Source organism: Bombina bombina, unplaced genomic scaffold (genome assembly GCF_027579735.1).
Source record: "Bombina bombina isolate aBomBom1 unplaced genomic scaffold, aBomBom1.pri scaffold_455, whole genome shotgun sequence".
Classification (NCBI taxonomy): Eukaryota; Metazoa; Chordata; class Amphibia; order Anura; family Bombinatoridae; genus Bombina; species Bombina bombina.
The window spans coordinates 334,116-349,081 of NW_026511120.1; positions in this window are offsets into that span (position 1 = coordinate 334,116).

Below are 14,966 nucleotides of genomic sequence, written 5' to 3' on the forward strand. Positions count from 1 at the left end.
TGACAGTAGCATGAATACGGAGTAACGTGTCTGCCAGTCAATTCACCAGATGATAAAAGATTCAAAAGTGTATAGGAGACACTAAGCATACCCAGCAACTAGAGTGATAGAGATTAACTAAATTGTATTGTATTTACGTTCACTCTAGGCAAGGTATCACACTGTTTACTTTAGGTGCTCAGACTAGTTACGACTCCTAGCACATATTAAAATCAAGGTGGAACTGAACCAACAATAATTAACCTATATGTATCCACTACCATTTGCAGTTTAAGTGTGTTTTTAATTTCTAATCCTATTTTAACATATACTATTAAAAGTTAAATTTTAAATTCAATCACTAGCATTTGTCAATATCCTGTATCCTTGTTCAGTACACATGATATATACAAGTCCGGAGTGCTATAGTGTGTATTCTTTTGGGAGCAAGTCCCTTCTTGCAACCAGTTGTAAATAAAATGATTACTAATACACCAGCACCTATACCCACAATAAACTAGTGACTAGAACTAGCTTGATATCTATGGGTGATTCTTAGGCCTTGTCCATAATATTAAACAAGTAGTGCCATTGGTTTTGTTTTATATTTGTATAAATATACCCAGAACTGAGGTCTCCCACCAATAGAGCACACTAAATATTATTAATTAATTTTTTACAAGATTAAAAAATTATTTTCTGAACAAGACACAATATACTTAATCAAGATTACAATGTCTTCAAAATGGGAACAGGATAGATTAAGTAGACAGAATAAGAGACAAGCAGACCTCAATGAGGTATTTACAAATCCATCTACTCCATCAAGTAATATTCAAGATAAAATGAACACAACCCTCAGAGAACTCCACAAGCTGATGTATAAACAAGACAAAGTTTGGTGGAACCATCATTTTTTCGAAAAGTATTTAGAATTAAAATTGATACCAAGAGGGTTAAGAATTCAATTATTCCCATCATTCGAATTCAGAAATCCAAGCCACAGTAAAGAATGGGAAGAGGCATTGTCAGAATGCTCAGACAAACTAATGAGAATACTTATAAAACATGACAAAGCCGAATACGACAGGTTAGAAGAAAAAGTTCAGGAATTAAATACACAAATAATAGAATTTGAAACTCTCACTAACTTTGAACAAACATACAAACAATACCAAAAAGAACTGGACAAATATGAACAAGAAATCAAACAAACTAAACAAGGAAAATTAAATAGAGACAAATCAGACTATGCGGACCATAAAGTATATAAATGGAAAAAAAGATATAACCAGAATCCTAGCAGCAGGCCGTCCAAAGTGAATATCATTCAGAGTGATGTCTCCGATACTGAGGGGGAACTATCAGATACACTAGATTCAGAGACAGAACCAGAAGCACAAACTTCTGATAATCCAATGAGATTTACGCGAGGGAAAAGAAAAGATTTTTTAGGCTCAAATGCCTCTTCAGTAGGAGACACACCAGAAGAGGCAGGGGGAAGACCAAAAAGAACAAACAAAAGTCAATCACAAAGCAAATCCAACAAGAAAGGTTGGAAACCCTATCAGAAACCTCCCAGAGCCCCAAGTCCATTCTCTCAAATAAAACTGAATCAATGAGAATTATCAATTTATCTCAAAAACTACTATCAGAAGATCATATAAAGGTACTTTCTAAAGGGATGTCTTTCTGTCCCACGCCAAAGCTAGATAAATTTGAGACCATTAAAGATATAAATCTATTTATCAGAAAAATAGCTTTACGCAGATTTTACAAGAACAGACGTAATACAACAGACATGCCCTCTAATGAAAACTGGACTAGTGAAGAACTAAACTCTTTGGAAAATCTAGAAAGTCTACTGCAAGACAATGAAGAGCTCAGTACTGAATCAGTAGAAGCGGAAAAAAATAAGAACCAATGGAGAAATAAGATTATTAATAAATCAAAATTCATGCCCAAATTCAATCAATGCCCACAACTCCAAGTATTCAATGATATTGTATGTGAACAGGTTCTAGAAATCTCAGATCAAAACCCACATTACAACTTAAACAAACAAGAATACTTGGCATTGAAGGATTTAAAATCCTGGAAGGATGTAATAATCAGGAATGCAGACAAGGGCGGTAACATCGTTCTCTGGCCTCTGAATATGTATAAAAAGGAAACAGAAAAACAACTTAAAGATACCCAATGCTATCAAAAGTTGAGATACAACCCAGGAAAAGAATTCCTGAATCAATACATAACTCTAATAAACAAAGCCAGATATGAGAATATAATAACAATTAAAGAATTTAATTTTTTAAAAGTTACAAACCCTACAACAGCTACTTTTTATCTCATTCCAAAAATCCACAAAAACAGCAAACACCCTCCAGGACGCCCGATCGTATCGGGCATTAATAGCCTGACCGAGAAGGCAAGCAAATATGTGGATTACAGATTAAGAGGCTACTTATCACAGATTTCTTCGTATGTACAGGACACAACAGATGTGTTACTACAACTGGAAAATGTACATCTTTCTGCGGACACTTGGTTAGTGACAGCTGACGTTGAGTCACTGTACACCTGCATAGCACATGACCTAGGTATTGCAGCTGTTAAATGGTTCCTGAAAATGGGCTCTGAAGAAGATCCACTACACGATGATTTCATAATTCAACTTTTGCAGTTCGTGTTGAGTCACAATTTCTTTACCTTCAATAATGGCTTTTACCTCCAAAAGAGAGGCACGGCAATGGGCACAGCATGTGCTCCCACCTATGCGAACCTTTTCTTAGGTTGGTGGGAGCACCTGGTGGTATTCTCAGATACCAATCAAAAGCATCTGAACAAAGTTCCCCTCTGGATTCGCTACATTGACGACGTGTTCTTCCTTTGGGAAGGCACAAAATCAGAATTAGAAGAATTCTTAACAATACTTAATACCAACAATCTAAATATTAAATTGACATATGAAACAGATCTAAATGAAATCCACTTTCTTGACTTGAAAATCACAAAAACACAAACTGGCAATATAATAACAGATGTCTACCGGAAAGAAACATCAACAAACAGCGTACTTCACAGCTCCAGTGCCCATGCACCGAATACAATCAGAGCGCTCCCCACGGGAGAATTTCTCCGAATGAGGCGGAATTGCACATTGGATACTGACTATCAAGTGAGAGCCAAGGAATTATCTGCAAGACTCCAAGCGAGGGGCTATAGTAAACGAGCTATAAAAAAGGCAGAATATCAGGCCAGATCGACTGTTAGAAAGGAATTATTGAAGAAAAAAATCAAACCTCAACAGGAAGAAATAAGATTTATCTCTACATATAACCCCAAAAGTACACAAATTGTGAAGATACTCCAAAACAACTGGCATATTTTAAGGTCAGATCCAATACTATCACGTATATTAGGAGACAAAGTGCAAACCGGATACAGGAGAACCAAAAATCTAAAAGATCTAATAAGCCCAAGTCACTTTGGAGGCCAGAGAACCAGAGGAGCAATCTCAAAAGGGTCACATAAATGTGGGACATGTAGCACTTGTACCTACATGGTCAAAAGACTCGACATTCAGGATCGTTTCAATAAAACTCACAAAATCAATGAGTACATCAACTGCCACACAGAAGGAGTAATTTATGCATTAACCTGCAAATGTAATTTAACATACATAGGCATGACAACCAGAAAGATCCGTACGAGAGTACAAGAACATTTAAGAAATATTAAAAATGCCTCAAAAGACTTGGATGCAGGCAAACAACTAACATCAGTAGCCCGTCACTTCTATTCTAAACATAATTCTAAACAATCAGAACTGAAATGTTATGGTATTCAAAGAATAAGTGTAGGCATCAGAGGAGGAGACATTGAAACAAAACTCCTGCAGGCTGAAAGTAGATGGATCTTTCTACTAAACACAGTACAACCTCATGGCCTTAATGAACAAAACAACTTTTCTGCCTTTTTATAATTTCCCAAGGATAAAATATTATAAAAAAATGTGTCTTAAGCACAAACAAATACTGCTATAAGATCTCAATATCATATAAATGCATATAGATACAATTTGGTACACATAACACAATGTAACCATCCAAGGGGATGAGTATTATTATCTCTATACAAAAAATATCACTCAGCAATAATTCTGCACGGTATGCACCAATTGTTAAATATCATCTTAAACAGTTGATATTAAAACCAAGAAAAACTATTTGTCTTAGAAAAATAATGAACAAAAAATAAATAAAACAATAAGGTCTAGCCTAGTGGAAGATTTTACCCACACAACAAAGTTGAATTAATAAAACAAACACTCACTGTTGATTTTTAAACACCCTTTCACACATATTAGTTAATTTTAGTTCATTAAATCACAAGCACTATTCACACTTTAATAGCAGGTTTGTTTCACATAATATTGCAATATGGACATATTTGACAATGTCAGCCATACACTCAAACATGTACTAAAATCACACATCATGTAATAAAGGCATCTGTGTTATTTCACTATTCACTCAAGGATGTTAAATTAAAGTAAAATTGAGAAAAATTATACTAAAGACACTATAATATCACTAAATATAGGAATTAATTCACGACAGTGTAACTTCTTCACGGGCAAAGCTAGAAAACTTCAACATCCTATGAGGCTAATGTGGTTTAATCCACTTTTTCCAATATAGAATATATAGAATGTTACTAAAACCCCATGGGGAGACTTCTAACTGTAAATATGATGGAGACTAAAAAATCAGATAAGTAAAATATAGGAGTCCGTAAAGATACCATTCAGAGAAAACATGTCTCTAAAATGCATCATTATATAAAAGGCAAATAAACGATACACAGTGTTATATTAAACACTCAAGATGAGGATTAACCTGTCTAATGAGTGATACCAAAAAGAAGCTATAAAGAGTTAATAATCGTGGATCGCGAAGTATCAAATACTTTTACCAATATGCATCAAAATACTATAAATATCAAAGATCAACTATGAATAAAGACGAAAAATTAGTCTATTTCCCAAACGTTGTACTTATGTTACAATTAACATTGGTAAGAAAAGTAAATTGGAAGGAAATAAACAGTAGTGAATACGAAATGTCACAGAACATCATAGAAGGGGTGTGATAACCACAGAACCAATCAAAGTCTACTTTGACGAATGACAACCCTAGTGGGCGTGAACCACACGCTATAAAAAGCCAAGTTTCCCGCGGCGCGATGTCCTTTGAAAAAGCCGGGTCACGGCGAAACATGTCAGGAAAGATAGGGAAATGGTGAGGAGTCCTAGGAGCTCCTGTGTTTTTAGGCAAGCCTTAAGCTGCATATAAAAATACTGTAGTCGATACTGGTACTATTGGAGTTACATGAGATCAGTTTCCACCTTTGGAATGATATAGTCCTATAACTCTTAATATTAAGTAGAGAGCAAGCACCGCTGACAGCTGCAACCTAGACTCAGAATATTTGCAAGTAAAATAAAAATTCCAGTTGCAAACTGTCTAGCTGCTCTCTCTAAACGATACTAACAATATTTCTCCAACATAGGTGTGTCCGGTCCACGGCGTCATCCTTACTTGTGGGATATTCTCTTCCCCAACAGGAAATGGCAAAGAGCCCAGCAAAGCTGGTCACATGATCCCTCCTAGGCTCCGCCTACCCCAGTCATTCTCTTTGCCGTTGTACAGGCAACATCTCCACGGAGATGGCTTAGAGTTTTTTAGTGTTTAACTGTAGTTTTTATTATTCAATCAAGAGTTTGTTATTTTAAAATAGTGCTGGTATGTACTATTTACTCAGAAACAGAAAAGAGATGAAGATTTCTGTTTGTATGAGGAAAATGATTTTAGCAACCGTCACTAAAATCCATGGCTGTTCCACACAGGACTGTTGAGAGCAATTAACTTCAGTTGGGGGAACAGTGAGCAGTCTCTTGCTGCTTGAGGTATGACACATTCTAACAAGACGATGTAATGCTGGAAGCTGTCATTTTCCCTATGGGATCCGGTAAGCCATGTTTATTACGATCGTAAATAAGGGCTTCAAAAAGGGCTTATTAAGACTGTAGACTTTTTCTGGGCTAAATCGATTCATTATTAACACATATTTAGCCTTGAGGAATCATTTTATCTGGGTATTTTGATATAATAATATCGGCAGGCACTGTTTTAGACACCTTATTCTTTAGGGGCTTTCCCAAAGCATAGGCAGAGCCTCATTTTCGCGCCGGTGTTGCGCACTTGTTTTTGAGAGGCATGGCATGCAGTCGCATGTGAGAGGAGCTCTGATACTTAGAAAAGACTTTCTGAAGGCGTCATTTGGTATCGTATTCCCCTTGGGGCTTGGTTGGGTCTCAGCAAAGCAGATACCAGGGACTGTAAAGGGGTTAAAGTTCAAAACGGCTCCGGTTCCGTTATTTTAAGGGTTAAAGCTTCCAAATTTGGTGTGCAATACTTTTAAGGCTTTAAGACACTGTGGTGAAAATTTGGTGAATTTTGAACAATTCCTTCATGTTTTTTCGCAATTGCAGTAATAAAGTGTGTTCAGTTTAAAATTTAAAGTGACAGTAACGGTTTTATTTTAAAACGTTTTTTGTACTTTGTTATCAAGTTTATGCCTGTTTAACATGTCTGAACTACCAGATAGACTGTGTTCTGAATGTGGGGAAGCCAGAATTCCTATTCATTTAAATAAATGTGATTTATGTGACAATGACAATGATGCCCAAGATGATTCCTCAAGTGAGGGGAGTAAGCATGGTACTGCATCATTCCCTCCTTCGTCTACACGAGTCTTGCCCACTCAGGAGGCCCCTAGTACATCTAGCGCGCCAATACTCCTTACTATGCAACAATTAACGGCTGTAATGGATAATTCTGTCAAAAACATTTTAGCCAAAATGAACACTTATCAGCGTAAGCGCGACTGCTCTGTTTTAGATACTGAAGAGCATGACGACGCTGATAATAATATTTCTGAAGGGCCCCTAACCCAGTCTGATGGGGCCAGGGAGGTTTTGTCTGAGGGAGAAATTACTGATTCAGGGAACATTTCTCAACAAGCTGAACCTGATGTGATTGCATTTAAATTTAAGTTGGAACATCTCCGCATTCTGCTTAAGGAGGTATTATCCACTCTGGATGATTGTGACAAGTTGGTCATCACAGAGAAACTATGTAAAATGGACAAGTTCCTAGAGGTGCCGGGGCTCCCAGAAGCTTTTCCTATACCCAAGCGGGTGGCGGACATTGTTAATAAAGAATGGGAAAGGCCCGGTATTCCTTTCGTCCCTCCCCCCATATTTAAAAAATTGTTTCCTATGGTCGACCCCAGAAAGGACTTATGGCAGACAGTCCCCAAGGTCGAGGGAGCGGTTTCCACTTTAAACAAACGCACCACTATACCCATAGAGGATAGTTGTGCTTTCAAAGATCCTATGGATAAAAAATTAGAAGGTTTGCTTAAAAAGATGTTTGTTCAGCAGGGTTACCTTCTACAACCAATTTCATGCATTGTCCCTGTCGCTACAGCCGCATGTTTCTGGTTCGATGAGCTGATAAAGGCGGTCGATAGTGATTCTCCTCCTTATGAGGAGATTATGGACAGAATCAATGCTCTCAAATAGGCTAATTCTTTCACCCTAGACGCCACTTTGCAATTGGCTAGGTTAGCGGCTAAGAATTCTGGGTTTGCTATTGTGGCGCGCAGAGCGCTTTGGTTGAAATCTTGGTCGGCTGATGCGTCTTCCAAGAACAAGCTACTTAACATTCCTTTCAAGGGGAAAACGCTGTTTGGCCCTGACTTGAAAGAGATTATCTCTGATATCACTGGGGGTAAGGGCCACGCCCTTCCTCAGGATCGGCCTTTCAAGGCAAAAAATAAACCTAATTTTCGTCCCTTTCGTAGAAACGGACCAGCCCAAAGTGCTACGTCCTTTAAGCAAGAGGGTAATACTTCTCAAGCCAAGCCAGCTTGGAGACCAATGCAAGGCTGGAACAAGGGTAAGCAGGCCAAGAAACCTGCCACTGCTACCAAGACAGCATGAAATGTTGGCCCCCGATCCGGGACCGGATCTGGTGGGGGGCAGACTCTCTCTCTTCGCTCAGGCTTGGGCAAGAGATGTTCTGGATCCTTGGGCGCTAGAAATAGTCTCCCAAGGTTATCTTCTGGAATTCAAGGGACTTCCCCCAAGGGGGAGGTTCCACAGGTCTCAGTTGTCTTCAGACCACATAAAAAGACAGGCATTCTTACATTGTGTAGAAGACCTGTTAAAAATGGGAGTGATTCATCCTGTTCCATTAAGAGAACAAGGGATGGGGTTCTACTCCAATCTGTTCATAGTTCCCAAAAAAGAGGGAACGTTCAGACCAATCTTAGATCTCAAGATCTTAAACAAGTTTCTCAAGGTTCCATCGTTCAAGATGGAAACCATTCGAACTATTCTTCCTTCCATCCAGGAAGGTCAATTCATGACCACGGTGGATTTAAAGGATGCGTATCTACATATTCCTATCCACAAGGAACATCATCGGTTCCTGAGGTTCGCATTCCTGGACAAACATTACCAGTTCGTGGCGCTTCCTTTCGGATTAGCCACTGCTCCAAGGATTTTCACAAAGGTACTAGGGTCCCTTCTAGCTGTGCTAAGACCAAGGGGCATTGCTGTAGTACCTTACTTGGACGACATTCTGATTCAAGCGTCGTCCCTTCCTCAAGCAAAGGCTCACACGGACATTGTCCTGGCCTTTCTCAGATCTCACGGATGGAAAGTGAACGTGGAAAAGAGTTCTCTATCTCCGTCAACAAGGGTTCCCTTCTTGGGAACAATAATAGACTCCTTAGAAATGAGGATTTTTCTGACAGAGGCCAGAAAAACAAAACTTCTAGACTCTTGTCGGATACTTCATTCCGTTCCTCTTCCTTCCATAGCTCAGTGCATGGAAGTGATCGGGTTGATGGTAGCGGCAATGGACATAGTTCCTTTTGCGCGCATTCATCTAAGACCATTACAACTGTGCATGCTCAGTCAGTGGAATGGGGACTATACAGACTTGTCTCCGAAGATACAAGTAAATCAGAGGACCAGAGACTCACTCCGTTGGTGGCTGTCCCTGGACAACCTGTCACGAGGGATGACATTCCGCAGACCAGAGTGGGTCATTGTCACGACCGACGCCAGTCTGATGGGCTGGGGCGCGGTCTGGGGATCCCTGAAAGCTCAGGGTCTTTGGTCTCGGGAAGAATCTCTGTTACCGATAAATATTCTGGAACTGAGAGCGATATTCAATGCTCTCAAGGCTTGGCCTCAGCTAGCGAGGGCCAAGTTCATACGGTTTCAATCAGACAACATGACAACTGTTGCGTACATCAACCATCAGGGGGGAACAAGGAGTTCCCTGGCGATGGAAGAAGTGACCAAAATCATTCTATGGGCGGAGTCTCACTCCTGCCACCTGTCTGCTATCCACATCCCAGGAGTGGAAAATTGGGAAGCGGATTTTCTGAGTCGTCAGACATTGCATCCGGGGGAGTGGGAACTCCATCCGGAAATCTTTGCCCAAGTCACTCAGCTGTGGGGCATTCCAGACATGGATCTGATGGCCTCTCGTCAGAACTTCAAAGTTCCTTGCTACGGGTCCAGATCCAGGGATCCCAAGGCGGCTCTAGTGGATGCACTAGTAGCACCTTGGACCTTCAAACTAGCTTATGTGTTCCCGCCGTTTCCTCTCATCCCCAGGCTGGTAGCCAGGATCAATCAGGAGAGGGCGTTGGTGATCTTGATAGCTCCTGCGTGGCCACGCAGGACTTGGTATGCAGATCTGGTGAATATGTCATCGGCTCCACCTTGGAAGCTACCTTTGAGACGAGACCTTCTTGTTCAGGGTCCGTTCGAACATCCGAATCTGGTTTCACTCCAGCTGACTGCTTGGAGATTGAACGCTTGATCTTATCGAAGCGAGGGTTCTCAGATTCTGTTATCGATACTCTTGTTCAGGCCAGAAAGCCTGTAACTAGAAAGATTTACCACAAAATTTGGAAAAAATATATCTGTTGGTGTGAATCTAAAGGATTCCCTTGGGACAAGGTTAAGATTCCTAGGATTCTATCCTTCCTTCAAGAAGGATTGGAAAAAGGATTATCTGCAAGTTCCCTGAAGGGACAGATTTCTGCCTTGTCTGTGTTACTTCACAAAAAGCTGGCCGCTGTGCCAGATGTTCAAGCCTTTGTTCAGGCTCTGGTTAGAATTAAGCCTGTTTACAAACTTTTGACTCCTCCTTGGAGTCTCAATTTAGTTCTTTCAGTTCTTCAGGGGGTTCCGTTTGAACCCTTGCATTCCGTTGATATTAAGTTATTATCTTGGAAAGTTTTGTTTTTAGTTGCAATTTCTTCTGCTAGAAGAGTTTCAGAATTATCTGCTCTGCAGTGTTCTCCTCCTTATCTGGTGTTCCATGCAGATAAGGTGGTTTTACGTACTAAACCTGGTTTTCTTCTAAAAGTTGTTTCTAACAAAAACATTAACCAGGAGATTATCGTACCTTCTCTGTGTCCGAAACCAGTTTCAAAGAAGGAACGTTTGTTGCACAATTTGGATGTTGTTCGCGCTCTAAAATTCTATTTAGATGCTACAAAGGATTTTAGACAAACATCTTCCTTGTTTGTTGTTTATTCCGGTAAAAGGAGAGGTCAAAAAGCAACTTCTACCTCTCTCTCTTTTTGGATTAAAAGCATCATCAGATTGGCTTACGAGACTGCCGGACGGCAGCCTCCCGAAAGAATCACAGCTCATTCCACTAGGGCTGTGGCTTCCACATGGGCCTTCAAGAACGAGGCTTCTGTTGATCAGATATGTAGGGCAGCGACTTGGTCTTCACTGCACACTTTTACCAAATTTTACAAGTTTGATACTTTTGCTTCTTCTGAGGCTATTTTTGGGAGAAAGGTTTTGCAAGCCGTGGTGCCTTCCATTTAGGTGACCTGATTTGCTCCCTCCCTTCATCCGTGTCCTAAAGCTTTGGTATTGGTTCCCACAAGTAAGGATGACGCCGTGGACCGGACACACCTATGTTGGAGAAAACAGAATTTATGTTTACCTGATAAATTACTTTCTCCAACGGTGTGTCCGGTCCACGGCCCGCCCTGGTTTTTTTAATCAGGTCTGATAATTTATTTTCTTTAACTACAGTCACCACGGTACCATATGGTTTCTCCTATGCAAATATTCCTCCTTAACGTCGGTCGAATGACTGGGGTAGGCGGAGCCTAGGAGGGATCATGTGACCAGCTTTGCTGGGCTCTTTGCCATTTCCTGTTGGGGAAGAGAATATCCCACAAGTAAGGATGACGCCGTGGACCGGACACACCGTTGGAGAAAGTAATTTATCAGGTAAACATAAATTCTGTTTTTATCTTAAAGTTTGTAAAGCCTAATGAATCCAGTTACTAATCGTGTGTGTTTTCAGCTGTGTTAAAACACAACGATATGACTGACCGCAATCTTACATAAGCGGCTCAAACTATAACTAACAAATCTATGAATGGTACTATACAGCAAGGGAAATGTGTAGGTATTAATAGAGGAAATTACTTAGAGCAATGATAAGCTCAATAGAACACAAATGGCACAGAAAGTGAGGAGTGGGGTTTACATTGACAAGTACACTTGATAGCGAACCCTAATCGACGAATTATTCGTAGTGCTAAACATACTATCACGCTGACAAGTATATGCGAGAGCGAATCCCAATTGAGGAAGCATTTATTACGCTCTCCATATTAAGTATTAACAACAGCGAATAATACTGACATTACAGGATTAGCTATACCCCCGCACACTAAATATATAGCACTTTCTCTGCAGTAGTTAAGCTAATATAATAGCAAGTGTATCTGATAGTAAATCTAAATAGACGTACTATTCGTTACGCTCTTCTTACTTAATAGTAGGAACAGCATTAATACTGCCAATAACGGATCTGCTATAATCCGCACACTAAACAAGTAATGCTTTTCTGCAGAGACGAAATCAATAGAGTACTACCATATTGAAAATTTATTAAACCTCTACCTACAGCATCGAATACCTACAATAGGCATTGTGAGTCATAAGAGATAGGAATATAGGAGGTACAATGTTATTAATAACACGCCCAGAATCTTTTGAGAGCGTGATAGTAGCATGAATACGGAGTAACGTGTCTGCCAGTCAATTCACCAGATGATAAAAGATTCAAAAGTGTATAGGAGACACTAAGCATACCCAGCAACTAGAGTGATAGAGATTAACTAAATTGTATTGTATTTACGTTCACTCTAGGCAAGGTATCACACTGTTTACTTTAGGTGCTCAGACTAGTTACGACTCCTAGCACATATTAAAATCAAGGTGGAACTGAACCAACAATAATTAACCTATATTTCTTTCATGTAATTAGCAAGAGTCCATGAGCTAGTGACGTATGGGACATACACTCCCACCAGGAGGGGCAAAGTTTCCCAAACCTTAAAATGCCCATAAATACACCCCTCACCACACCCACAATTCAGTTTTACAAACTTTGCCTCCGATGGAGGTGGTGAAGTAAGTTTGTGCTAGATTCTACGTTGATATGCGCTCCGCAGCAAGTTGGAGCCCGGTTTTCCTCTCAGCGTGCAGTGAATGTCAGAGGGATGTGAGGAGAGTATTGCCTATTTGAATGCAGTGATCTCCTTCTACGGGGTCTATTTCATAGGTTCTCTGTTATCGGTCGTAGAGATTCATCTCTTACCTCCCTTTTCAGATCGACGATATACTCTTATATACCATTACCTCTACTGATTCTCGTTTCAGTACTGGTTTGGCTTTCTACAAACATGTAGATGAGTGTCCTGGGGTAAGTAAATCTTATTTTCTGTGACACTCTAAGCTATGGTTGGGCACTTTGTTTATAAAGTTCTAAATATATGTATTCAAACATTTATTTGCCTTGACTCAGAATGTTCAACATTCCTTATTTTTCAGACAGTCAGTTTCATATTTGGGATAATGCATTTGAAATTATTTATTTTTTCTTACCATTCAAAAATTTGACTCTTTTTTCCCTGTGGGCTGTTAGGCTCGCGGGGGCTGAAAATGCTTCATTTTATTGCGTCATTCTTGGCGCAGACTTTTTTGGCGCAAAAATTCTTTTCCGTTTCCGGCGTCATACGTGTCGCCGGAAGTTGCGTCATTTTTTTGACGTTATTTTGCGCCAAAAATGTCGGCGTTCCGGATGTGGCGTCATTTTTGGCGCCAAAAGCATTTAGGCGCCAAATAATGTGGGCGTCTTATTTGGCGCTAAAAAATAAGGGCGTCGTTTTTGTCTCCACATTATTTAAGTCTTATTTTTTCATTGCTTCTGGTTGCTAGAAGCTTGTTCTTTGGCATTTTTTTCCCATTCCTGAAACTGTCATTTAAGGAATTTGATCAATTTTGCTTTATATGTTGTTTTTTCTCTTACATATTGCAAGATGTCTCACGTTGCATCTGAGTCAGAAGATACTACAGGAAAATCGCTGTCTACTGCTGGAGCTACCAAGCTAAGTGTATCTGCTATAATTTTTGGTATCTGTTTCTCCAGCTGTTGTTTGTATTACATGTCATGACAAACTTATTAATGCAGATAAAATTTCCTTTAGTACTGTTACATTACATGTTGCTGTTCCGTCAACATCTAATTTTTCAGAGTGTTCCTGATAAACATAAGAGATTTTATTTTTTAAATCCATTAAGAAGGCTATGTCTGTTATTTCCCCTTCTAGTTTATATAAAAGTCTTTTAAAACTTCTCTTTTTTCAGATGAATTTTTAAATGAACATCATCATTCTGATACTGATAATGGTTCTTCTGGTTCAGAGGTTTCTGTCTCAGAGGTTGATGCTGATAAATCTCTGTATTTGTTCAAGATGGAATTTATTCGTTCTTTATTTAAAGAAGTTTTAATTGCATTAGACATAGAGGATTCTGGTCCTCTTGATACTAAAATCTAAACGTTTAAATAAGGTTTTTAAATCTCCTGTAGTTATTCCAGAAGTGTTTAATCTCCCTGATGCTATTTATGAAGTAATTTCCAGGGAATGGAATAATTTGGGTAATTCTTTTACTCCTTCTAAACGTTTAAGCAATTATATCCTGTGCCATCTGACAGATTAGAGTTTTTTTGGGACAAAATCCCTAAGGTTATGGGGCTGTCTCTACTCCTGCTAAATGTGCTACTATTCCTACGGCAGATAGTAATTCATTTAAGGATCCTTTAGATAGGAAATTTGAATCCTTTCTAAGAAAAGCTTACTTATGTTCTGGTAATCTTCTTAGACCTGCTATATTTTTAGCGGATGTTGCTGCAGCCTCAACTTTTTGGTTAGAAGCTTTAGTGCAACAAGTAACAGATTATAATTTTTTAGCATTATTATTATTCTATAACATGCTATTAATTTTATGGGTGATACCATCTTTTGATATCATTAGAGTTGATGTCAGATATATGTCTCTAGCTATTTTAGCTAGAAAAGCTTTATGGATTAAACTTGGAATGCTGATATGTCTTCTAAGTCAACTTTGCTTTCCTTTTCTTTCCAGGGTAATTAATTATTATTTCAACTGTTTTTGGAAGGAAGGGAACTTTTTTACCAAAGGATAAAAAATCTAATGTAAATTTAGGTCTAATAATCATTTTCGTTCCTTTTCTCACAATAAGGAACAAAAGCCTGATCCTTCATCCTCAGGAGCGGTATCAGTTTGGAAACTATTTCCAGTTTGGAATATATCCAAGCCTTATAGAACCTATAGCCAGCTCCTAAGTACCTATGAAGGTGCAGATCTGATTCCAGCTCAGCTGGTATGGGGCAGATTATGTTTTCTTCAAAGAAATTTTGATCAATTCCGTTCTCAATTTCTGGTTTCAGAACATTGTTTCAGAAAGGTACAGAATTGGCTTTAGTTAAGG